We start from the raw sequence: 25,833 nt of genomic DNA, 5'->3' as shown, positions 1-25,833 counted from the left end.
AAGAGGAAGCAATGTTTGAAATGAGCCCTGAAGGGCCCTGGCAGGCTGGCTCTGCAGTAGAGCATTGGCCTGGCATGTGAAAGTCCTGGGTTTGATTCCCAGGTTTGATTCCCGGTCAGAGCACATAGGAGAAGTGGCCATCTGTTTCTCTACCCCTCCCCACTCCTTGGTCCCAGGCATTGAGGATGGCTCCATGGCCTCCACCTCAGGCACTAAAATAGCTTGGTTGCTGAGCAACGGAACTGCAGCCCAGCTGGGCAGAGCATCGCCTGGTAGGGGCTGGTAAGAGCTTGCTGGGTAGATCCCAATTGGGGTGCATGTGGGAGTCTGTCTCTGCCTCCTTGTGTTTCACTTAATTTTTCTTTTAAAAAAAAGGGGGGAAATGAGCCCTGAAGGCAGCAGTCTAGGAGTGACAAAGGGCTATTAGTATGCACACACACCCTCAAAGCCGATGTGAAATGGCCTATTTCTGGAATAGCAAAAGTTTCTTTTACCAGAATAGAGCAGAGGTTAATGGACTGAGGCCCTGAGGCCAAACCCAGTGTCCACAGCCAGTGGCAGAGTTGAGTACAGGAAGTCCCCAGGTTACAAACAAGATAGGTTCTGTAGGTTTGCATGTAAATTGGAGCAGGTACATTTACCTATTAAATGCAACTTAGATGTTTGTCTTAATATAGTATTTATTCTTACCTTTCTGTGTATATAAACACTTAAACATTCTCAAACCCACAAAGCCTATCTTGTTCATAACCTGAGGACTGCCTATATTTGCTATCGATATCATATGGCCTTTAAAGATGAAAATGTTTACTATCTAACCCTTTTCATAAAGAGTTTACTGACCCCCACCCTCACTGGATGGCTCAGTTGGTTGGAGCATTATCCTGAAGTACAGAGGTTTCCAGTTTGATCCCCAATCAGGGCACATACAGGAACAGATTGATGTTCCTGTCCCTTTCTCTCTAAAATCAATAAATTTAAAATAACAAAGGAAAGAAGGAAGAAAGGGAGGGAGTGTGACAGGGAGGGAGGGAGAGAGGGAGGAAGGGAAAGAAGAAAGAAACAGATAAGAGAAAAGAAAAAAAGCAAGGCTGACCAGGCAGTGGCACAGTGCATAGAGTGTTGGCCTGGGACACTGAGGACCCAGGTTTGAAACCTGGAGGTCGCTGGCTTGAGCACAGGCTTACCAGCTTGAGCGCTGGATTGCTGGCTTGAGTGTGGGATCATAGACATGACCCCATGGTTGCTGGCTTGAGCCCAAAGGTCACTGGCTTGAAGCCCAAGGTCACTGGCTTGAGCCCAAGGTCGCTGGCTTGAGCAAGGGGTCACTTGCTCAGCTGGAGCCCTTAGTCAAGGCACATAAGAGAAAGCAATCAATGAACAACTAAGGAACTGCAACAAAGAATTGATGCTTCTCATCTCTCTCCCTTCCTGTTTGTCCCTAGCTGTCTCTCTCTTAAAAAATAAATAAATAAGGACTTTTCTGGCCCCTGGAATAGAGTAAATAAGGGGAGAGGGTTGGGGGAGGGGGTCAGGAGAGCAAAGGCCAGCCCCCTTGCCTCAGTTGGCACAACTGGAGGGTCCTACGAGCCGCAGCCGCCCCATCAGAGGGACTGCTGGGACTGCCTTCACTTCAGCTTCTCCCTGTCCAGCCCTGCTTCCCTCACTCCCCACCCCAGCAGCTGTTCCCTGTGGCTCCGCAGTAACCCTACTGCCCACAGATCTGTCTCCATCTCAATCTGCGGCATATATACTGCTCACAAGAGTTAGGGGATATTTCAAAAAGAATATGAAGCTATAAAATATCCCCTAATGTTTGTGAACGGTATAGTTTCCGTAATTCACCACACACATATTTACATAATTCACAATTCACCCTAAATATGTATTATAAACATTGCATAATTAGTGCGTTATGTGACCCAGTATACAATGGAATATAAAAATATGTTTTATGTAATATGTAACATTATATTGTACATTATATGTTGTGTGTGTATATGTATATCATTGGAATAGAAGTTTCACTAAATAATTTCCTTAATATGAGCAGTCTATTTCCTATTTTATTGTATTCTATTTCATAAAGAAAAACCACAGATACATTTGTAGATGTATACACAATATGTATTATAAACATAAAATCTATTGTATGTATTATATAACATGGATTATATTTTAATATCATACATTATATGTTATCTCATTAGAACAAAAGTTTTGCTTAACAATGCTTGACTTTACCATGTGCAACGCACACTGTTACTTTCCATTCTCTTATTCTATTTCATAAAAGCATGTTCACATGTACGTAAAATGGGCTGCCTGGGCCATGGTGAAGACTGGGTGAGGCAGTAGCCACAGGAGAGCTCTGAGCAGAGGACAGACGTGAGCTGACATTTTTAACAGGATCCCTGTGACAGTCACGTGGGGAGCAGACTGCCGGGCAAAAGCCTCCAGGCCAGTGGAGAGGTGGCTGTGGCTGTCCCGGCGGGAGGTGATGGTGGCTGGACCAGGCCAGGCCGGGACAGTGGAGGTAGGGAGAAGTGGAATTCCGGGCATCTTAGTATCTCAGAGGCGGAGAGACAGGATTTGCTGAGCGATAGGATGTGGGGAGTCAGTGGTGGCTTCCAGTTTTCTGTTCCGTGCACCTAGGAGGGCAATGTTGGCGTGATCTCAGGTGGTGAGGGGGCCGCAGAACCAGGTATGAGGAGCTGCCGGTAGCCACTGCCCGTCCCCCCGCCCAGGTCGCCTCAGATTCGGGTGCCCGCTGGCAGGATGTTGCTACTGCTCTGAAGTGTAGCCCGCTGGGGCTGTAGGGACGGCCCCAGCTTTCCTAACGTGACGTCACTGACTCCTCCTCCTGCTGTGTAATTAACATGCTGCTTTATTTCCTCCACCCCTCGCCCATCAGCGGGTGCTCCTGGGGTCCGTCTGGGACGTCCTGGAGGAAGGGGGCAAAGCGGTGGTGGGCCTGGACCTGGGCCCCTGATCTTAGGGTTTTGTTGGCCGTGGAGTGGCAGGGCCCAGGCCAGGCTCCCAGAGGCGCCATTACCAGATAAGGGCCGATGTGGACGTGCGGGACACTGCGGGCTTTATCACTACCAAAATACCCGTTTCACTTGGAGGCCACATCCCCTGCACCTTGATATTTATTTTTTCTCTACTGCACTGTTTAGAAAACTTTAACCGTTTCGCCTGACCAGGCGGTGGCGCAGTGGATAGAGCGTTGGACTGGGATGCTGAGGACCCAGGTTCGAGACCCTGAGGTCGCCAGCTTGAGCGCGGGCTCATCTGGTTTGAGCAAAAAAAACTTGCAGGCTTGGACCCACGGTCTCTGGCTGGAGCAAGGGGTCACTCAGTCTGCTGAAGGTCCGCTCTCAAGGCACCTTGTGGGGGAGCAATCAATGAACAACTAAGGTGTTGTAATGAAAAACTGATGATTGATGCTTCTTGTCTATCTCTGTTCCTGTCTGTCCCTATCTCTCTCTCTCTCTGACTCTCTCTCTGTCTCTGTAAAAATATAAAAATTAAAAAAAAAAGAAGTGCACAATGGGATTTCTATATTTTTATATTTTCAATTACAGTTGACACTCAATTTTTTTTAATTTTTTGACATTCCATATTATTTTATATTCATTTCAGGTGTACAACATAGTGGTTAGACATTTATATAATATATGTAGTGATCTCCCTATTACCCTATCACCCACCTGACTCCATACATAGTTATTACAAAACTATCGACTATATATACTCTCTGTGCTGTACTTCACATCCTCGTGACTGTGCTGCTTACCTGTAGGTTGGGTGTCTTTTAGCTGTTTACTGGGCATTTGTATTACTTTAGAGAAATGCCTGTTTCACTATCTGTCCCTTTAACATTTGTTTCTGGTGTGTTTGTCCCACTGAAGCTTTTAATTTTGAATTCACCGAATCTATTAGTCTGTCTTTCAGGCATTTGCTTTTTCTGTCTTGATTTGAGAAGGGCTCCCCTACCTCAAGGATTTATCTCTTTAACTCTGCTCTCTTCTAATATTTTCATTCACGTTGTCTTTGTGTTTAAGTCATTCACTGAGATTACACATTGTGTTTTTGTTTCTTGACAAGACTAAGGCCAGTATCTTTGTTCATCAGTTTCCAAATGTTTGTCCCACACATGGGACAGTCCATCTCTCCCTCCTCCTCACCCAAGGCTGGACAGCTGCACCCTCTATGTTCCTTTGATATGCTTCTTTCTTAATCCTGTTCTGTTGTCTATCCTGTGCCAAGACCATTGTGGTTTGAACAGTGGTGAGATTCAAATAACTTAACAACTGGTTCTTTGCCCTAATGACCATTTTAAGTATTAAAAAAACAATATACTGAAAGGTGGTTTATTATTTCATGCATTTAATACTTAAATAAGAACAATAAAAGAGGTACACAAAACTAGATTATGTTACAAGGAAGAGTTTTAAAATATTAATGGCCCTGGCCGGTTGGCTCAGTGGTAGAACTTCGGCCCAGTGTGTGGTTGTCCCCGGTTTGATTCCCAGTCAGAGCACACAGGAAAAGTGCCCATCGGCTTCCCCATCCCTCCCCCACTCGCTTCTCTCTCTCTCTCTCTCTCTCTCTCTCTTTCCCTCATGTAGCCATGGATCTATTGGAGTGAATTGGCCCCAGGCACAGAGGATGACTCCATGGCCTCTGCCTCAGGCACTAAGAAGAGCTTGGTTGCTGAGCAATGGAGGAACGCCCCAGATGGGCAGAGCATTGCCCCCTAGTGGGCTTGCTGGTGGATCCTGGTTGGGGCACATGTAGGAGTCTGTCTCTCTGCCTCCCCTCCTCTCGCTGAATAAAAAAAATAATTTAATGAAAAAATATTACCATATTTCCCCATGTATAAGATGCACCCTTTCCCGAAAAATTTGGAGTCTAAAAACTGGGTATGTCTTATAGAGTGGTTGTAGACTTTTTAAAATTCTATTTCCTGCTTTTCTGCACTTGTCTTTTCACTCATTGTTTCACACTTGTTTCCAGTATATTACGGTAGGTTACGTTTTGCCATGTTCTGGCCAGAAATGGTTCAGAAAAGGTTTTTGGGGTCCTGGCCGGATGGCTCAGTGGTAGAGCGTCGGCCTGGCATGCGAAAGTGTCCCAGGTTCGATTCCCGGCTGGGGCACACAGGAGAGGCGCCCATCTGCTTCTCCACCCCTTCCCCTCTCCTTCCTCTCTGTCTCTCTCTTCCCCTCCCGAAGCCGAGGCTCCATTGGAGCAAAAGATGGCCCAGGTGCTGGGGATGGCTCCATGCCTCTGCCCCAGGCGCTAGAGTGGCTCTGGTTGCAACAGAGCGACGCCCGGATGGGCAGAGCATCGCCCCCTGGTGGGCGTGCCGGGTGGATCCCGGTCGGGTGCATGCGGGAGTCTGTCTGACTGCCTCCCCGTTTCCAGCTTCAGAAAAAAACAAAACAAAACAAAACAAAAACCTGACCTGTGGTGGTGCAGTGGATAAAGCTTCGACCTGGAACGCTGAAGTCGCTGGTTCAAAACCCTGGGCTTGCCTGGTCAAGGCACATATGGGAGTTGATGCTTTCTGCTCCTCCTTTCTCTCTCTCTCTCTCTCTCTCTCTCTCTCTCTCTTTCTCTCTCTCTCTCTCCTCTCTAAAATGAATAAATAAATAAAGTTAAAAAAAAAGATTTTTGTACAGTGCTGAATTCAAGTTAAAAGTGAGGATGAAGTCTTCTGGGGACAATTTGACACCAGCAGGAAGAGTGAAGAAACTAACTATAAGAGAAGTCTGTACCTGGGTGAAAAGATCCTGGGATAATAGCAAGATTGAGAGTGTTACCTGACCAGGTGGTGGTGCAGTGGACAGAGCATCGGACTGGGATGCGGAGGACTCAGGTTCGAGACCCTGAGGTAGCCAGCTTGAGCACGAACTCATCTGGTTTGAGCAAAGCTCACCAGCTTGGACCCAAGGTCGCTGGCTTGAGCAAGGGGTCACTCAGTCTGCTGTAGCCCCACAGTCAAGGCACATATAATAAAGCAATCAATGAACAACTAAGGTGTTGCAAGGAAAAAACTAATGATTGATGCTTCTCATCTCTCTCCATTCCTGTCTGTCTGTCCCTATCTATGCCTCTCTCTGACTCTCTCTGTCTCTGTAAAAAAAAAAAAAAAAAAAAAAAAAAAAGATTGAGATTCTTGTCAAGTCATTTTAGAAGTGTGGCATTTCAAGCCCTGGCCGGTTGGCTCAGTGGTAGAGCATCGGCCTGGCGTGCAGGAGTCCTGGGTTTGATTCCTGGCCAGGGCACACAGGAGAAGCGCCCATCTGCTTCTCCACCCCCTCCCCCTCTCCTTCCTCTCTGTCTCTCTCTTCCCCTCCTGCAGCCAAGGCTCCATTGAAGCAAGGTTGGCCCGGGCGCTGAGGATGGCTCTGTGGCCTCTGCCTCAGGCACTGGAATGGCTCTGATTGCGGCAGAGCGATGCCCCAAGATGGGCAGAGCACCGCCCCCTGGTGGGCATGTTAGGTGGATTTTGGTCAGGCGCATGTGGGAGTCTGTCTGACTGCCTCCCCGTTTCCAACTTCAGAAAAATAAAAAAATAAAAAAAAGAAGTGTGGCATTTCAAATGCCGATGGAACTGAGGACGAGGCAATGAATATATGAAGACAGTGATTCGTCATCAGACACAGATGAGGACAAGCTAATGGATGGGAGTTTTGACAATGATGAGGAGTTGTATGAATTTTATGATGAATAAAACTTGAGTTCAGTGACTTTATGCAATACATATTTTTTCAAAATTTGGGCCCCCAAATTAATATGCATCTTATACATGAGAGCATATTATACATGGGAAAATATGGTAAATAATACCTGACAAAAAAACAATAAAGCTGTTACTTTCCATATTGTTTCTTGATTGGTGTCCTCACTGGCAATTTTCTTTGCTTTTATCTGAACATCATTGGCGGTGTGAACCTATCCTTAACCATCTTTTCACTATAGGAGTAGGATCCCAGTCCTTTACCTATGGATGGAATGAACATTTCTATGGGTGCTTAGAACACTGTTGAGCAGATGAATGTTAGAAAAGAGTAAAGAGGCCCTGTCCGTTTGGCTCAGTGGTAGAGCATCAGCCTGGCGTGCAGGAGTCCTGGGTTCAATTCCCGGCCAGGGCACACAGGAGAAGCGCCCATCTGCTTCTCCACCCCTCCCCCTCTCCTTCCTCTCTGTCTCTCTCTTCCCCTCCCGCAGCTGAGGCTCCATTGGAGCAAAGATGGCCCAGGCGCTGAGGATGGCTCTGTGGCCTCTGCCTCAGGCGCTAGAATGGCTCTGGTTGCAACAGAGCGACCCCCCAGAGGGGCACAGCGTTGCCTCCTGGTGGGCATGCCGGGTGGATCCCGGCCGGGTGCATGCGGGAGTCTGTCTGTCTCCCCGTTTCCAGCTTCGGAAAAATGAGAAAAGAGTAAAGAGCACCTGACCAGGCAATGGTGCAGTGGATAGAGCGTCGGACTGGGATGCGGAGGACTCAGGTTCAAGACCTCGAGGTCGCCAGCTTGAGCATGGGCTCATCTGGGTTGAGCAAAAAGCTCACCAGCTTGGACCCAAGGTCGCTGGCTCGACCAAGGGGTTACTCGGTCTGCTGAAAGCCTGTGGTCAAGGCATATATGAGAAAGCAATCAATGAACAACTAAGGTGTCACAACGAGAAATTGATGATTGATGCTCCTCATCTTTCTCCGTTCCTGTCTGTCTATCCCTAACTATCCCTCTCTCTGACTCTCTCTCTCTCTGTCCCTGTAAAAAAAAAAAAAAAGAGTAAAGAGTGTAAATTTGTGATTTCCACATTGGGCAGCTGTCCAGGCGCCCACCTTAGAAAGAAAGAACCCTGATTAGAAGTGCCTTTTAACAATTGGTTCGCCGAACTCAACAAAAAATTAGGTATCGGTTCTGCCCAACTGTTGTGAACTGGCTGAATCCCACTACTGGTTTTGAATGACAAGAGTTTGAGGCCTTGACCCAGTAGCTCAGTGGTAGAGTGTCGGCCCGGTATGTGTACGTCCCGGGTTCAATCCCAGTCAGGGCACACAGGAGAGGCACCCATCTGCTTCTCCCCCTCACCATCTCCCCCTTTTCTCCTTCTTCCCCTCTCACAGCCAGTGGCTTGATGGGTTTGAGTGTTGGCCCCAGTTGCTGAGGATAGCTCGGTTGGTCTGGGCATTGGCCTCAGACACTAAGGAAATAGCTCCGTACTGAAGCATTGGCCCCAGATGGGGTTGTTGGGTGGATCCCCGTCAGGGCGCCTGCAGGAGTCTGCCTCACTCCCTCCTCTCCTCTCACAAAAAAAACAAAACAAAAAAAAAGATTTGGAAAATAATTCTAGTCGTTTTCTGGCAGTGTTATTCTCATTTCAAAAGTATCTGAGTTAACCCTGGCTGGATAACTTGGTAAGAGCATTGGCCTGAAGCGCAGAGGTTGCCAATTCGATCCTGGTCTGGGCACATATGGGAGCAGATCGATGTTCCTGTCTCTGTCTGTCACTCTCTCACTTCTCTCTCTGAAATCAATAAAATAAACATAAAAAAATTATCTGAGTTTTTCTTGTACCTTTGCTCCTTGATATGCATTTTTAAAAACTAACACTATTTTGAGCAGTTTTTTAGGTTTACATAAAACTTGAGTGGAAAGAACTTTCATATGTCCCATCCTCCCTACACACACACATACAGTCATCTCTGTTATTAACATCTGGTATTAGTGTGATGTATTTGTTACAGTTGAAGAATCAATATTGATGCATCATCATTAATACATGATATATATTGATAGATAATTTACATTACTGTTACCTCTTGGTGTTGTACATTCTATGGGTTTGGACAAGTGTATAGTGACATGTATCCACCGTTATAACATCCTATGGAGTGGTCCCACTGTCCTAAAATCCTCTGTGCCCCACCTAGTCAACCCCCTGCCTAATCCCTGGCAACCACAGATCTTTTCACTGTCTTCATAGGTTTGTCTTTTCCAAAATGTCATATAGTTGGAATCATACAGCATGCAGCCTTTTCAGATTGGCTTTTTTCTCTTAGCAATATGCATTTAAAATTCCTTTGGAATTTTAGGAGCTCATTTTGGTGGGGCAGGGGGAAGAGAGCGAGAGAGAGAGACAGGAAGGGAGATGAGAAACATCAACTTGTAGTTGCATTACTTTAGTTACTCATTGATTGCTTGTCATATGTGCCTTGACTAGCACATATGACAAGGGGGCAGGGGAGGCTCAAGCCAGTGACCATGGGATTATGTCAATGATCCCACACTCAAGCTGATGACCCTGTGCTCAACCTGGTGACCTTGGGGGTTTTGAATCTGGGTCTTCAGTGTCCCAGGTTGACGCTCTATCCACTGTGCAACCACCCGTTAGGCAAGAGCTTATTTCTTTATTTATTGCTGAATAATAATACCCCATTGAATGGATGTACCACAGTTTATATATCTACTCACTATTATTGAAATGAATTTCTGAAACAGCTTCTCAACTGTCTTGAAAAAAAAGTTACTGGCCTGACCTGTGGTGGCGCAGTGGATAAAGCATCGACCTGGAAATGCTGAGGTCACTGGTTCGAAACCCTGGGCTTGCCTGGTCAACGTACATATGGGAGTTGATGCTTCCAGCTCCTCCCTCCTTCTCTCTCTCTGTCTCTCTCTCTCTCTCTTTCCTCTCTAAAAATGAATAAATTAAAAAAAAAAGTTACTTTTGGCCCTGGCCAGTTGGCTCATTGGTAGAGCGTCAGCCTGGTGTGCAGGAGTCCTGGGTTCAATTCCCGGCCAGGGCACACAAGAGAAGTGCCCATCTGCTTCTCCACCCCTCCCCCTCTCCTTCCTCTCTGTCTCTCTCTTCCCCTCCCGCAGCCGAGGCTCCATGGGAGCAAAGTTGGCCCGGGCGCTGAGGATGGCTCTGTGGCCTCTGCCTCAGGCGCTAGAATGGCTCTGGTTGCAACAGAGCGACACCCCAGAGGGGCAGAGCATCGCCCCCTGGTGGGCATGCAGGGTGGATCCCAGTCGGGCACATGCGGGAGTCTATCTGACTGCCTCCCTGTTTCCAACTTCAGAAAAATACAAAAAAAAAAAAAAGTTACTGTCTTTTTATTGCAAGATTGATTTGTAGAAGAACGTGTATCTTTTGTCGTAGGTGTCCTTTTTCTCCCAGAATGTCTAAGTCCCATGGAATAAAATAATAATAATAATAATATCCATCTACGTTTAGCACCAGGCTGGGAGGTCAGCACTCTTCCTCACAGGCCCATGTGCCCCCTCCAAGCCTCTAGGTATGGGCTATGCTTGTTGCCCTGTGTTAAAAATCTGATGCAGCCTGACCAGGCGGTGGCGCAGTGGATAGAGCGTCGGACTGGGATGCAGAGGACCCAGGTTCGAGGCCCCGAGGTCGCCAGCTTGAGTGCGGGCTCATCTGGTTTGAAGAAAAGCCCACCAGCTTGAACCCAAGGTCGCTGGCTCCAGCAAGGGTTTACTCGGTCTGCTGAAGGCCCGCGGTCAAGGCACATATGAGAAAGCAATCAATGAACAACCAAGGTGTTGCAACGTGTAATGAAAAACTAATGATTGATGCTTCTCATCTCTCTCAGTTTCTGTCTGTCTGTCCCTGTCTGTCCTTCTCTCTGACTCACTCTCTGTCTCTGTAAAAAATAAAAAATAAATAAATAAATAAATAAATAAATAAATAAAATTTAAAAATCTGATGCAGAGCCTGACGTGTGGTGGCGCAGTTTGTAGAGCATTGACCTGGAGAGCTGAGGTTGCCCGGGCAAGGCACGTGTAAGAAGCAACAACTAATTGATGCTTTCTGCCCCCCCCCTTTGTCTTTCTCTCCTCTCTTTCTCATTTCTCTAAAATAAATAAATAAATAAATAGAATCTAAACAAAACAAACAAACAAAAAACCCCTGACTCACAGGACCGAGAGCCAGCATCACTTTCTCCGTCTGGCAGGTGAGTGTCATGTGTTACCTTGAAAACGTTCTGGAAGAGGGGCCACGTGTGGAGAACCTGCCAATTTAGAGGTTAGAGGTGGGGGCGTGTGTGCTAAGGTCAGAACTGATCTTCCAGACCCCTGCACCCCCAGAATTGCCATGTCCCACTCGGGCGTGAGCACCTCCTCGGGACCTGTGGCCTGAGGTCACGCCGCCCTGTGTTTGCTCTCATTGAGGCGGGCAGTCACGCAGGAGTGGTGCTCAGCTAGCCATGCACCCGGCAGGAGAGTGGTAGGCCCTGCCCTCTGCAACTTTCCTCAATTGAGTTCCAATTGTGTAAAAGCACAGAAATGCAGGGTTCTAGACAAAAGTGAGATGGGCGGAGACTTGACTGGAGGGGGGTAAACACAATACAGTGTGCAGATGATGTGTTGTAGAATTGTGCACTTAAAACCTGTATGATTTTGTTAACCAGTGTCACCCCAATAAATTCATTAAAAAAGGGGAGAAAAGAAAAATGAGAAGATTTCAGGTAAGGATGAGGTCCCTCAGGGGCCCCACACCAGCCCTGTGCCCTCCCCTCTTGACACAAATATTAGATACTGCTCAGATTACTCCAAAATTTCCCTCCTTAAAACAACAATAGCCCTGGCCAGCTGGCTCAGTGGTAGAGCGTCGGCCTGGCATGCAGGAGTCCCGGGTTCGATTCCCGGCCAGGGCACACAGGAGAAGCGCCCATCTGCTTCTCCACCCCTCCCTCTCTCCTTCCTCTCTCTCTCTTCCCCTCCCGCAGTCAAGGCTCCATTGGAGCAAGGTTGGCCCAGGTGCTGAGGATGGCTCTGTGGCTTCTGCCTCAGGCGCTGGAATGGCTCTGATTGCGGCAGAGCGATGCCCCAAGATGGGCAGAGCATCGCCCCCTGGTGGGCGTGCTGGGTGGATCCCGGTTGGGCGCATGCAGGAGTCTGTCTGACTGCCTCCCCGTTTCCAACTTCAGAAAAATACAAAAAAAAACAACAACAATAAATGTTTGTTATCTCACACAGTTGCTGAGGATCAGGAGAAAGCTAGGAGGACTTAGGTGGCTGGTTCTGAGTGGTTCTGCCTTGGGGTCTCTCATGAAGTTCGGGCCAGGGCTGCAGGCTCCCAAAGACTTGACAGGGCCAGAGGGCCCACATCCAAAGAGGTGCCTCCCTCTGTCACTCACAGACCCCACTGCAACTGTGAGTCAGTGAACCCGTGAGTCACAGACGCCTGGCCAAACCCCAGCCAGCCGGTGGCCTCCGGGTCGTTCCAATGGTGGCCTCCTGGAACCTGTGACTGTGACCTCATGCGATAAAATTTTTGCAGATGTGGTTAAGTTAAAAATCTTGAGACGAAGAGCTATTTCTGGATTATGCAACGGGTCCTAACTGCGATCAGTCTGTGCTTAAAGAGAGACTGTGAGAGGGAGACTGCACACCCAGGACGGGGTACTGTGAAGACGGAGGCAGAGGCGGCCAAGCACGGCAGCGTCACGGGGGGCTGGGAGAGGCAAAGAGCAAATTCTCACCTGGAGCTTTTGGAAGAAGCAAGGCCTGGCCCACACCTGGATTTCAGCCCAGGAATGTTGGTTTGGGACTTCTGCCTCCAGAACTGTGGGAGAACACAGGTCCATTATTTTAAGCCATCACGTTCATGGCCGTCTGTTACAGCAGCCACGGGAGTCTGATATACCCCAGCCCTTCTGGGGCTCAGCCTGTGCAGCTCTGACCTCTGTTAACGAAATAGCCTCCACTTTGCTGGGGTGTGGAGGGCCTGGATTTTCCAGACACTTCTAGTGGCTTTCTGCTATATTATCTGGGACAAAAAATAACTTCTCAACTCTGGACATGGGTATTAAAAAATTTTTATCTTTGTTTTATGAGAGAGAACAAGAAACATCAACTTGTTGTTCCACTTATTTATTCATCCATTGATTGATTCTTATTTGTGCCCTGACCCAGGATGGAACCTGTAACCTTGGCATATCAGGACAAGGCTCAAACCAACAGAGCTACCTGGCCAGGGCTAGACACGGGTATTTTGCTGCTAGCACATTTAAGTAATATGTGTCCTGATAGAAAGAGTAATCATGCCTTTCCTAGTACTAGTTCTGGCTCACAGTTTTATTTTGTGTTTTTTTTTGTTTGTTTGTTTTTTAAGTGAGAGGAGAGTAGATAGAGAAACAGAATCCTGCATGTGCCCCGACTGGGATTCACCCGGCAACCCTGTCTGGGTCCGATGCTCAAATCAATGGAGCCATCCTCAGTGCTCAGGGCCAATGCTCCAACCAATCGAGCCACTGGCTGCGAGAGGGGAAGAGAGAGAGAAGGCGGAGATGGAGGGGTGGAGAAGCAGATGGTTGCTTCTCATGTGTGCCCTGACCAGAAATCGAATGGGATGTCTATAGGCCAGACTGATGCTTTAACCACTGAGCCATCAGCCAGGGCCACATTTTTTTTCAGAGAGAGAGACACACACAAAACAGAAGAAAGAGACAGCAGAGGAAAGGGAGGAGAGTGAGAAGCTTCAAGTCATGGTTGCTTCACTTTAGTTGTTCATTGATTGCTTCTCACATGTGCCACATGTGCCTTGACCAGGGCACTCAAGACGAGCCAGTGACCCCTTGCTCAAGCCAGTGACCTTAGCATCATGTCGATAATCATGCACTCGAGCCAGTGATCTAGTGCTCAAGCTGACGAGCCCACGCTCAAGCTGGTGACCTCAGCATTTTGAACTGACAACCTCAGCATTCCAGGTCAAGGCTCTATGCGCTGCACCACCACTGGTCAGGCTACTAGCTCACACTTTATCAATCATTTAGTCTTTCCAGATTGTCAAAGCTATTTTTAACCATGAGCCATTTTTCTTATTGGATATTTCCCCTTTCTTCTGTTTTTTTTTTTAAAGTTAGAATAAAACATACAGTGAAGTGTGTAAACTGCAGTCTTTGGCTCAGTGAATTCTTACCAAAGAGTATATTAAGGTGACCAACTTTTTTACAATAAAAAGGAGGACAAAAATAAATTGAAGAAAACAATATCGTAAATAAAAGAAACATTTTATTCATTGCAACAATAATACACTATAATATGATAAATGCATAATAAAACATTTGTAATATTTTATATTGTAATTATGCTTACATGTCTATTAATTTTTAATAATAATTGTAAGGAAAAAGTACTCATTTAGATACAAATATGTCACATCACACACAATGGATCGACTCTGCATCGCTCGAATACGGACATTTAGATTAATCTTCCAATATCAAAAAGGAGGACATGTAGTATGGGAGTCAGGCTGGCAAAGTCCTTATAGCCTAAGGTTTAGTTTTAAGACTAAGCCTTTCCCATCCTTTTAATTTTTTTTTTAAATTTATTTTTTACAGAGACAGAGAGTGAGTCAGAGAGAGGGATAGACAGGGACAGAGAGAGATGAGAAGCATCAATCACTAGTTTTTCATTGCGTGTTGCAACACCTTAGTTGTTCATTGATTGCTTTCTCATATGTGCCTTGACCATGGGCTTTCAGCAGACCAAGTAACCCCTTGCTGGAGCCAGCGACCTTGGGTCCAAGCTGGTGAGCTTTTGCTCAAACCAGATGAGCCCGCGCCCAAGCTGGCAACCTCGGGGTCTTGAACCTGGGTCCTCCGTATCCCAGTCCGACACTCTATCCACTGTGCCACCGCCTCGTCAGGTGCTGCTAGTGTTTTGTAAAGTGACTGTGTCATATGACATTCTCCTCCTGCTCCTTCCCTCCCTCCCATCCTATGCATGAAAGTTCCTGTAGCTCCATGTCCCTGGGAATGCTACATATTAACAGCCTTTGGTTTTTTTTTTCTCTTTTCTTTTGAATTTTAACCATTCTGGTAAGTAGGTAGTGGTATCTTGTGGTGATTTTAATTTGTCTCTGATGAATAATGATGTTGAGCATCTGTACATGTGTTTATTGGCTATTCTTATTATCTCCTTTGCAAAAATAATAATTGTGTCTGTTGATAATAATTGTATCTGTTGGAGTCTTTTTTTGTGACAGAGACAGAGAGAGGGACAGATAGGGATGGACAGACAGGAAGGGAGAGAGATGAGAAGCATCAATTCTTCATTGCGGCACCTTAGTTGTTCATTGATTGCTTTCTCATATGTGCCTTGACCAGGGGGTTCCAGCAGAGCAAGTGACCCTTTGCTCAAGCTAGCGACCTTCGGGCTCAAGCTAGTGAACCAGAAGAGCCTGCGCTCAAGCTGACAATCTTGGGGCCTCGAACCTGGGTCCTCTGTGTCCCAGTCCAACGTTTTATCCACTGCGCCACCACCTGGTGAGGCTGTTGGAGTCTTTTGTTCATTATATTAATTTCCTTTGGTTGCTGTAACACACTTCCCCAAACTTGGTGGCTTAAAACAATAAACATTTATTCACTTACAGTTCCAGAGGCCAGAAAACTGAAGTCAGAATTACCGAACTGATATCAGGGTGTGGGCGGGGTTGGCCTCCCTCCCAAGGCTCTGAGGGAGGATCCTTTCTGCCCCCTCCAGCTTCTGGGCTTGTGGCTGCCTCTGCCTCTGCCTCCACACAGCCTTCTCCTCTGTGTGTCTGTGTCTACTCTTCGGCCTCTTTTAAGGCGCAGTGGATAGAGCATGGAACTGGGATGTAGAGGACCCAGGTTTGAGACCCCAAGGTTGCCAGCTTGAGCAAGGGGTTACTCAGTCTGCTGAAGGCCCGCGGTCAAGGCACATATGAGAAAGCAATCAATGAACAACTAAGGTGTCACAACGAAAAACTGATAATTGATGCTTCTCATCTCTCTCCGTTCCTGTCTGTCCCTATCTGTCCTTCTCTCTGTATCTGTAAAAAAAAAAAAAAGACAGTTGTTACTGAATTTAGGCCCCACCTGGATGATACAGGATGGTTTCATCTTGAGTTCCAGGAGTCTGGGGCGGACATTTCTTCTTCAGGCGCCACCCGAAGTAGTGGGAACCTACTGCAGTGATCAAATTCCCTCTCTCTCCCTGTAATGAAGACACTTTGGGTTACATTTAAGGCCCTCCTGGATAATGCAGGATGACCTCCCCTTCCAAAATCTTTAACTTGAACCTGGCCTGTGGTGGTGCAGTGGATAAAGCTTTGACCTGGAATACTGAGGTCCCTGGTTCAAAATCCTGGGCTTTGCCTGGTCGAGGCACATATGGGAAGCAATCAATGAACAACTAAAATGAAGTACTATGAGTTGATACTTCCTCGCTCCACCCCTGCCTCTCTCTCCTCTTTCTGTAAAATCAATTTTTTAAAAAAAAATCCTGAACTTCATTGTGTCTGCCAAGTCCTTTTGCTAGGTAAAGTAAGAGTCACCGGTTTGGGGATTGGAATGTGGACTTATTTGGGGACCAGCATTTAATGTACCACATTCACTTTATTTGAGCCGATCTGTCTCTCTTTCCGTGATCTGTAGGTGGTCTTTGCAGAATCTGCGTACCACCTTTTTGTCTGAGATGGGGATGCTTTTGAGCAAGCTGCTCTTTGGAGCCTTGGGGTGAGAAGAATGGCCCAGGGGGAGCAGCTGTGCTTCCCTGATGCTCCCTAGTGGGCACAGCAGCTTCTCGGCTGTTTATTGGACACTTGGATTCCTGTGAGTAACACCTGCTTACTAATCCTTAGTGCTCGCTTGTGGTGCCTTCTGTCCTTTTTCCATTTTAATTAACCAGATTTCCCCATCTTTTCCTTTATGGCTCTTCCTTTTCCTGCCTTGTTTGGGAAGAGCTTCTTTGTCCCAAGTTAAAAGCACCCCACCCGAAGCATGCAGGGTGATTATGATCCTATTTTGCAGAGGAGGAAACTGAGGCACAGAAGAAATTAATCTCTTCCATTTCACATTGCTTGGGTTCTAGGCACTGTGTGAAGGGTTTTATGTTATATCTTTAAGTTTTTTTCTTTCCTTTTTTTTTGTATTTTTCTGAAGTTAGAAGCAAGGAGGCAGTCAGACACCCACATGCGCCTGACTGGGATTCCCTCCCCAGCATGCCCACCAGGGGGCGATGCTCTGCCCATCTGGGGCATTGCTCCGTTGTGGCCGGAGCCATTCTAGCGCCTGAGGTGGAGGCGGTGGAGCCGTCCTCAGCCTCCCAGCCAACTTTTGTTCCCATGGAGCTTTGGCTGCAGGAGGGGAAGAGAGAGAGAGAGAGGAAGGAGAGGGGAAGGGTGGATAAGCAGATGGGCACTTCTCCTGTGTGCCCTGGTCGAGAATCAAACCTGGGACTTCCACACACCGGGCCAATACTCTACCGCTAAGCAAACTAGCCAGGGCCAGGGGTTTTTTTCTTTTAAAATCATTTTTATTTTTCAGTTACACTTGACATACATTATTATATTAGTTTCAGGTCTATATAAATTATATCTTTGAATCCTTGAGTATCCTTTTGTCGAGGGTCCCCCAAAACACCCTCAGGCTTGACAATTTGCTAGAAGGACTCACAGGACTTAGAAAAGCTGGTATACAGATGGCTACAGTTTATTGCAGTGAATGGATACAGGTTAAAATTGACCAAGGGAGCCCGACCGGTGGTGGTGCAGTAGACAGAGCATTGACCTGAGACACTGTGGTCCCAGCTTGTCTCAGGTTCAAAACCCGAGGTCACTGGCTTGAACACAGGCTCATTGGGTGTAAAGTGCAGGGTCACCAGCTTGAGCAAGGGATCACTGGCTTGGCTTGAGTCTGCTCCTACCCATCAAGGCACGTATGAGAAGCAATCAATAAACAACCAAAGTACCACAACTACAAGCTGATGCTTCTCATCTCTCTTTGAGAGAGAGAGTAAGAAAGAGAGAGAGAGGAAAAATAAATAAATCAACAAAGGGAAAAGGCATGTGGAGTAAAGTCCAGGAGAGACCAGGTACAGAAGGAAGAGCATGTGCAAATCCCAGAGATGAATGTGAGAAGGGTTTGTGCAAAAGAAAAAAATTTATTTTCCCAGTCCTGATCTTAGAGCGTACAAAAAGTGGATTGTGATCAGATCACCCAAGGCCTGGGCCACGGAAAGGAGGGTGTGGCAATGGCCCTGCAGGACCAAGAGCTGAAGGCACAGAACAGACTGGTGTCAGAGAAGTCGGTACAGAAAGGAATTCCATTCTGCTTATTTCTTTGCTTCCCAATCACTGTTTTCTGCACATTTCAAGCCATAGCTGGCTGGCTTGACCAGGCGGTGGCGCAGTGGATAGAGCATCGGACTGGGATGCCAGGACCCAGGTTCGAGACCCCGAGGTTGCCTGCTTGATCGCGGGCTCATCTGGTTTGAGCAAAAGCTCACCAGCTTGGACCCAAGGTCTCTGGCTCGAGCAAGGGGTTACTCCATCTGCTGAAGACCCGCGGTCAAGGCACATATGAGAAAGCAATCAATGAACAACTAAGGTGTTGCAATGCACAACGAAAAACTAATGATTGATGCTTCTCATCTCTCTGTTTCTGTTTGTCTGTCCCTGTCTATCCCTCTCTCTGACTCTCTCTCTGTCTCTGTTAAAAAAAAAAAAAAAAGAAGAAGAAGACATAGCAGGCTCACTTTGGAAAACTCAGCAAACACTGTGTTGGGTAAACAAGTGTTTGTTTTGTTTAGGTTTACTTGCTTGTACTGGAGCAGCGCCTTATGGGTATAGTCTATGGAAGGCTGAGGATGCTTGCCCTCAGGGTGGCAGATTGCAAATTGCGGATTGCCTTCCAGCTTGGGAGCAGCGATTGTTTGCTATTGTTTGCTGGAGAAGCCCCTCCCCCCCAAGCTAGTTTTGCTGGAGAGTGCAGAGAGAGAAAGACAGTGCTGAGGCTGGTGGGGGCCTGTGAGCCTGGGAGAAACCAGAGAATGAGTCGGGGCTTTGGGAGCCCTGAGTGAGAGGGAAGCAGTCTTCCCTGCCTGTTGTCTTGTCCGCAGTTACAAGACTTTAATAAACAGAATGGCCCAGGATCCTCTGGCTCCACAGTTCTTTTACCATCTGCCTGAATCCAATGAGAACCTGCCTGGCCACAGCGGCAGCCACTGGCCCTACACACTGAAAAACATAAAATGAAATGAAAAAATAATCTGTAATCCCAACATCCAGAGATGATCATTGTTACCTTTTAGCTGTTTCCTGGTCACATATGCACAAAGCAGGAATCATCCAATAAAGTGTTCTGTATCCGTCTTTGAAGTGATCAATAAGGGGTCTAAGAGAGAGGGCATCACCCTGGCCAGGTGAGGCTCCATTTAGAAACTGCCCTTTAGAGAAGCTTCAGCTTAAGCAGCAGTTCTGGGAGGGAGAGTGCCAAGGCCTGGCGGCCACAGGAAGTGGTGGGCGTGGCGGGAGCAGAGCAGGAGTGGGTAGATGAGCAGGGAGGGCAGATTTGTGCAGAACTCAAGGGCTATGGGAGGTTTTTGTTTTGTTTGCTTTGCTAGCTGTGCCTAGTGAAGAGACTTCAATGCAGGATGTCAGTGTGGGCAGGTGTGGGTAGGGTGAAGGGATCTGAGAAGGGCGCTGAGGCCTCTAGGGACTGTACACTGTAGGGTGTTGGGCAGATGAGTTTGTAAAATATGATTTTTTAAGTTTGCTCACTTTTATTGTTAAAAATGGCTGCCCAGATAGATATGTGATCTGTGAAACTACTAATTACCTTCCTGCTTGGGAAGGGGCTTTGTTATGCTGATGTGTGCTGGAGAAGGGGTTTCCTGCCAAAGTTTTAAGAAGAAGAAAGAAGAAGAGAAAGAAGCCAAGATGGCAGGGTGCTGAAGGAGAAGCCAGTTTGTGCAGAGAGGGAAGGGAGAAGGTGTGCAGATGGGGAACCATAGGTAACTAAGACTGGTGGGGGCCTGTGATTCTAGAAAAACCCGGATGTGTCCATGGCTTTGGGAGCCCTGAATGGAAAGGGAAGTGTTTCCCTTCTGTGTGTGTTTTACTCGCCAGCCGGGTGCGAGGCTAGAATAAAGGAATAGCCCACCAGTTTTTGGCTCCAGTTTCTTTACCATCTGCGGGAATGTAATGGGAACCTGCATGTGAATGCAGGCGGCGGCCCCTGGCCATACATAGGGCCAATACCACCTTCAGGTGCTCAGAAGGGTACCAGGGGCAGGTCCCAGATGTGCAGGTGGGAGCAGGGGAGAGGAGCAGGAAACAAGCTGCAACTCTTTCCAGGGCGCTGCGGGGAAGAATGTTGCGCACCGCTGTCAGTTAGGCTCCTCCCGGCGCTCAGCCTCCATGGAGCACAGGAAGGGGTAAGAATGGAGAGTAGGTCTGGGGGCTGAGAGAAGTGTTGCAGCCCTGGTGTCCCCCAACTGTCCAAGAGAGCATGACAGCAGAACTCCCAACACCAACCGCTCACCTAAGCCGTCGGGTCCTTAGCAGAATTTCGCCCATCACGTTTGCGCTGAGTCACCCCGCTGCCTCCAGCGATCTTGCAGTTCCAGAGCTGAGGTCTTGGGCGTGGAGAGTCACACTCAGAGCATCGCTTGGCTCCAATGTTTCTGCCTCCGTTGCCTTTGCCCACAGCCCCCTAGACCATGAACTGTTGGTCTGCCCTGAAAGATGGCATACTGTCTGTGACTGCGAGTTAGTGCGGGACCCCTGGGTCTCCTCCCACACAGTGGGCGGGCGGAGCCCGCTCCCAGAGACATTTCGCGTTTGGACAGTGGAGGTTCTGCTTCTCCACAAGGAAATCGCTCTTATTCTTTTCTGCTTCTATAACACCTGCTCATTTAAGATGTAAGCAGCCAATAGGAAAAGAAGAAACAAGAAAGGCCCACATTGCTAACCTGCTAGTAGTACAATTTACTTTTCATCAAAGTCAGATCATAATGTGTGCCCTTCCATATCATCCTGGTCCCCTGGAGGACATCTTTGCACGCCCTGACCTTAGAAGACCCCTTGGCAGATATATAAAGGGGGCAGCAGGTGCCATTGCTGTATGGTGACCCTCGTGTGATGTCTACCTGGTCATGACTTACAACCAGGAGATGAGTCTCTTCCTTGCCCCTACCTCTCTCCTCATATGTTCTTGTGGGACACCCAGGGGACTTCCCATCACACACAGGAATTGGGGTCTATGAGGGGGAGGGGCTTAGAAGAGGGCAGAATAGGGAGGGCTTCCCTGATCACTTTCAAAGGGAGAGAACACTCCCCCCCCCATGTCACTGGGGGTGTGAGAAGGGACCACAAAAGCCCTAGCCTCCCTCTTTAAATGAGAACGTCTTGTGCATACTCCTCACCCCTCACCTGGTGACAGATGCACTGGGCCCAGAGAGGGCAGGACACTTGTCCACAGTCCCACAGTGGGAAGCTGGGACACAGCTAAGTTAGTGGCAGAGACCTCCTGTCCGGTAGCAGACAGGCCCCTCCATGGAGGCCTGAGCTCCCAGGGAGGAGGAGAGGAGAATAAATGGTCTCGGTGGCTCCCCGAGCACAGGAGGACCAGAGCAGAAGCTGCTGGTGAGGCCAGACCTACCTAGCGACCCCTGGGCATATGTCCTGCAGTCTTCAGCCTCTGACTTTTTGCAGTCCTTGGGGTTGATGAATATCCCTGCGGTCTGGCAGCATCTCTGCGTGGGGTGGTGGAAGGGGTAGAAGTCTCTGCAGCAGCTCCACTTGGGGTCCTCGGGGTCCAGGGCCATGCTGCCACAGAGTGGCCAGCTCTCCTGTCTCAGCATCAGCACCTCACCTGGGGGCCAGACAACCCCACATGAGACCTGGCCGGTCCTGAGTGCAGTCCTGTCCTTCTCTGGGGCCTTGTCTCTGTTCCTTTGCTCCCCTGTCACCCAGCACCTACGACCGATGTCCAGTTTGCCTCTGTGCCTGCGCAGCCCTGCCCTGTCCCTCTGGCCACCTCCTTCCTCATCTGCCTTCTTTCCAGCCCTCGGGTGGGATCTGCACTCAGTTTTCAGACCCGCAGTGGGCGGGCCCCTGACTGGACCTGTGAGCAGGGCTGCCACCCACTCACCTTGGGTGCCACCCAGGTCACAGCCAAAGGGGTACATATAGCCTGTGGTCTTACAAAGTGATGAGCAGCCTCACTCAGGTGAGCAACTGACTATGGGACAGTGAGATGGCCCAGTCTACCCATGAGACTGGCTGAAACGACCAAGTGGGTGCTGGGCCCAGAAGTGGAAGGAGAACAGATCAGGCGGGGCAGGCCTGAAGTCAGCATCTTTGGGCAGGAAAAGCCCGTCCACCATGGGGGCGAGCCGTGAGCTCCAGGGTCATAGGGACAATGCTCCTTGCCCCTCCGTTCTCGCCTCACACTGTCTCAGGTGAGCCATGGTGTCCCTTTCTTGCCTCAATTTCCTCATTTGCATTCTGTTCCAGGGTTTGGAGCTGGATCACCTCCTCTCGGCTCCTTCCCCACATTCCTTCCATTCCTCAATGCCTTTGTCTGGTCCTTAGGCTCCTGCCTAGGCTGAAACTGATGTTGCCTCATGTTAGGAGTTTGCTTAGAAAAGTAGAAGACAGAGGACTTCTCATCCAAGCCAGGGTTCAAACCCAGTCTTTCCCTTCACCTGTTGTGTGGCCTCAGGCAATGAACCTCACCCCTCTGAGCCACACTTTCCCATCCCTAAAAGGGTCTCTTCAGCTTTGTGGGGGTGTCATACAGACTGAGGGTGACTGTGAGGTGGTGGGGGCCACGGGGGATTGAAAGAAGGGAGTTTTACTAGAAAAGCTTCCCCAGCTGGGCCTATAACAGGATGGTGCCCTTGACTCAGCTGATCGCTCCCCTCTCCCTCTGCCCCAGCACCCACATACCAGCAAAAGGGACGGCAGTGGGGAGGCTCGCAGGAGCTACCGCCCAGGACCCCAGGGGTGGGAGGTGGGTCAGAATTCCTCTCTGAGGCTGGCATTTCAGCTGAGCAAGAGCACAGAGGTGGAGGTTGTGCCCCTTATTGCTGCACGGCCACCCCAGAGGGGCCAGACTTCCCTGTCCCCCACACCCACCTCACCTTTGGAGGGAAGGGGCCTTCCATGCACCAGTGGAAACAGCAGGAGGAAGAGAACTGCAGGGCAGACAGGTGTGAGGGTTGGAGTCCCAGCTGTGATGGGAGGCCCCATACCTTGGGTAATGGGAGGACCGTACCTGAGAAGACAAGGAGTCCAGACTCCCCTCTGGCACTGGTCCTGCGTCCTGGCCTGCACATGGCTGCCCCTCGTTGGTGCATGTTATGGCGACCACAGCACCTGGGAAGACAGTTTAATATCCCGTGCCATGAGGTGACTTGGATTGGGACGGGCAGGCCATCAGAAAGACCTGGCATTAAATGGGAAGGATGTAACTAGGTTCCCTGATTTTTCTGGGAGAGGAGGGGCTCTGGAGGTTGAGTTCAATCCCCTGGTCAATGATTTCATCACTCTTGCCTACTTGACAAACTGAGGCACTCCCTGGTGGCAAGCATATTTGAAGTGTCAGAGGACAAAGTGACATGTGTTTTATTTTGTTTTGCTTTAACATCAGTAGGTGGGAGAAATTTATTCAAATGAAATATTTTAAATGAGGGGGCTAACAATGTGGGGAAAAAAGCAAAGGAGGAGATGAAAAAGTAGGGAAGGGTAATCGATGATAAAAAATAAGGGCCCTTTGAATGTGAGCAATTCAGATGTGTGCCCTCAAAAACTCAGAAGGCTACAGGTGGCTTTCTTCATTTAGTGAGTAATTGAGACGAGAACAGATAGACCACAACCTACAACTTACGTTATACCTTTGGCCTACAATCTACCCAGGGTATTAGCCTGAGATGGGACATGAGAAAACTAGTGAAGAAAAAGCAAGTCTAGTAACGGGTTCAGGGGGGAGGGGGGCATGATTTTTTGTTTAAAGCAGTTAAAACAAAAATTGACTTTGGTGACATTAAAAAGGGAAATACTGTAAAACTGACTTCAAAATTTCTCTCCAGCCTGACCAGGCAGTGGCGCAGTGGATAGAGCATTGGACTGGGATGCAGAGGACAAAGGTTCGAGACCCCAAGGTCACCAGCTTGAGTGCCACCTCATTTGCTTTGAGCAAAAAAGCTCACTAGCTTGGACCCAAGGTCGTTGGCTTGAGCAAGGGGTTACTCGGTCTGCTGTAGCCCCCAGTCAAGGCACATATGAGAAAGCAATCAATGAACAACTAAAGTGCCACAATGAAAAATGATGATTGATGCTTCTCATCTCTCTCCGTTCCTGTCTGTCTGTCCCTATCTATTTCTCTCTCTGACTCTCTGTCTCTGTAATAAAAAAAAAAAAAGATTTCTCTCCAGTTCATCAAATTTCAAGTGTTTGAATTTCATGACACTGCAGAAGGGATCATTTTTGATGGTGGTTCTGGTTACATTCCAGAATCACAGTTCGTGTGAACTTTTAGTCAGTAGAGCAAAACCCTCCTTCTCTCGTGGACTGAAAACAATGCTCAGGTCCCTGAAATATTGTGTAATCACATTAAGTGTGTTTTCATTCTCAGTTTAAAGAATGAAGCCATTCTATAAGGTTGTTGGTTTTTTGGGTTTTTTTGTTTTTTTTTAATTTAGTGAGAAGAGGGCAGAGATAGATTCTGCGTACGCCCCACCCCAACCAGGATCCACTTGGCAAGCCCACTAGGGGGCCAGTGCTCTGCTCACCTGGGGCTCTTGCTCCGTTGCAACTGAAGCCATTTTTTTTAGCTCCAGAGGCCAAGGCCATGGAGCCATCCTAGCACCTAGGCCAACTCGCTCCAGTCTGGCTGCAGGAGGGAAAGAGAAAGAGAGAGAAGTGAGAAGGGGAGGGATAAAGAAGTAGATGAGTGCTTCTCCTGTGCACCCTGACCAGGAATTGAACCCGGGGTATCCATACGCCGAGCCCACGCTCTACCATTGAGCCAATGGGCCAGGGACCTATAAGGTTTTTTAATAGAAGTAGCAGCTCCCATCCTGTCCCTTTTCTCATTCACAGACTCTTCTAGTCCTTCATTTCAAAGTAGGTGCTTATCCTGCTTTATCTTGAAATTTTTTTTTTTTTTTTTTTACAGAGACAGAGAGAGTCAGAGAGAGGGATACATAGGGACAGACAGACAAGACAGACAGGAATGGAGAGAGATGAGAAGCATCAATCATCAGTTTTTTATTGCAACACCTTTCATTGATTGCTTTCTCATATGTGCCTTGACCGCCGGCCTTCAGCAGACTGAGTAACCCCTTGCTCGAGCCAGCGACCTTGGGTCCAAGCTGGCAAGCTTTGCTCAAACCAGATGAGCCCGTGCTCAAGCTGGTGACCTCAGGGGTCTCGAACCCTTGTCCTCCGCATCTCAGTCTGACGCTCTATCCACTGCGCCACCACCTGGTCAGGCTATCTTGAGTTTTTAACAGAGAAGCTTTCTTGAGGTATAAGTGACACACAATATAATGTATGTATATAAAGTCTATAGTTTTATTTTTTGACATGTGTGCACTGGTAAAACCACTGCCTCACTGAAGCTAGTGAACATCTCTTTGCTCTGAATGTCCTTGAGCCCCTCTCCACGGCCCCTCTCTACTCTGCCCTCCCCCAAGCAACCGCTGAGGGGCTGTCTTTCAGATCCAGGTTGCTGGTGCAAGAAGGAAGCTGAGTCATTCTTCCGCTTGTTTTCTCTTCGGTCTTGTGCAGTGAGTGTAACTCAGGGAGGTAGAGGAGCTGTTCTACTGCTAGGACAGTCACGGGACAGGGAAAGGGCTGGCCCTGCCCTGGCCGCAGAGCTCCTACTCCCAACTCCCTGTTCCATGTGAGGCCATTTTGCAGTCTTGCATGTGTCCTTGCTTTTTATTTTTAATTGATGTAAAATTTACATAACATCAAATTGACCATCTTATAGTGAACAATTAAGCGGTATGTAGTATACTCACAACATTGTAC

The 25,833-nt window shown here is 48.2% G+C and overlaps 1 protein-coding gene across 1 annotated transcript in view; it reads left to right on the top strand.

The window, feature by feature from the left end:
• Positions 1 to 16,486: 16,486 nt before the first annotated feature.
• Positions 16,487 to 25,833, top strand: part of LOC136399017 (optic atrophy 3 protein-like) — a 58,581-nt gene continuing 49,234 nt past the window's right edge. The window contains exon 1 of the mRNA XM_066373758.1: positions 16,487 to 16,621. The gene's annotated coding sequence lies outside the window, so the exon portion shown is untranslated. The remainder of the gene's footprint in view (positions 16,622 to 25,833) is intronic.

Source organism: Saccopteryx leptura, chromosome 3 (genome assembly GCF_036850995.1).
Source record: "Saccopteryx leptura isolate mSacLep1 chromosome 3, mSacLep1_pri_phased_curated, whole genome shotgun sequence".
Classification (NCBI taxonomy): Eukaryota; Metazoa; Chordata; class Mammalia; order Chiroptera; family Emballonuridae; genus Saccopteryx; species Saccopteryx leptura.
Note: the sequence above shows the minus strand (reverse complement) of the source record. Positions and strands in the feature narration are given on the sequence as shown.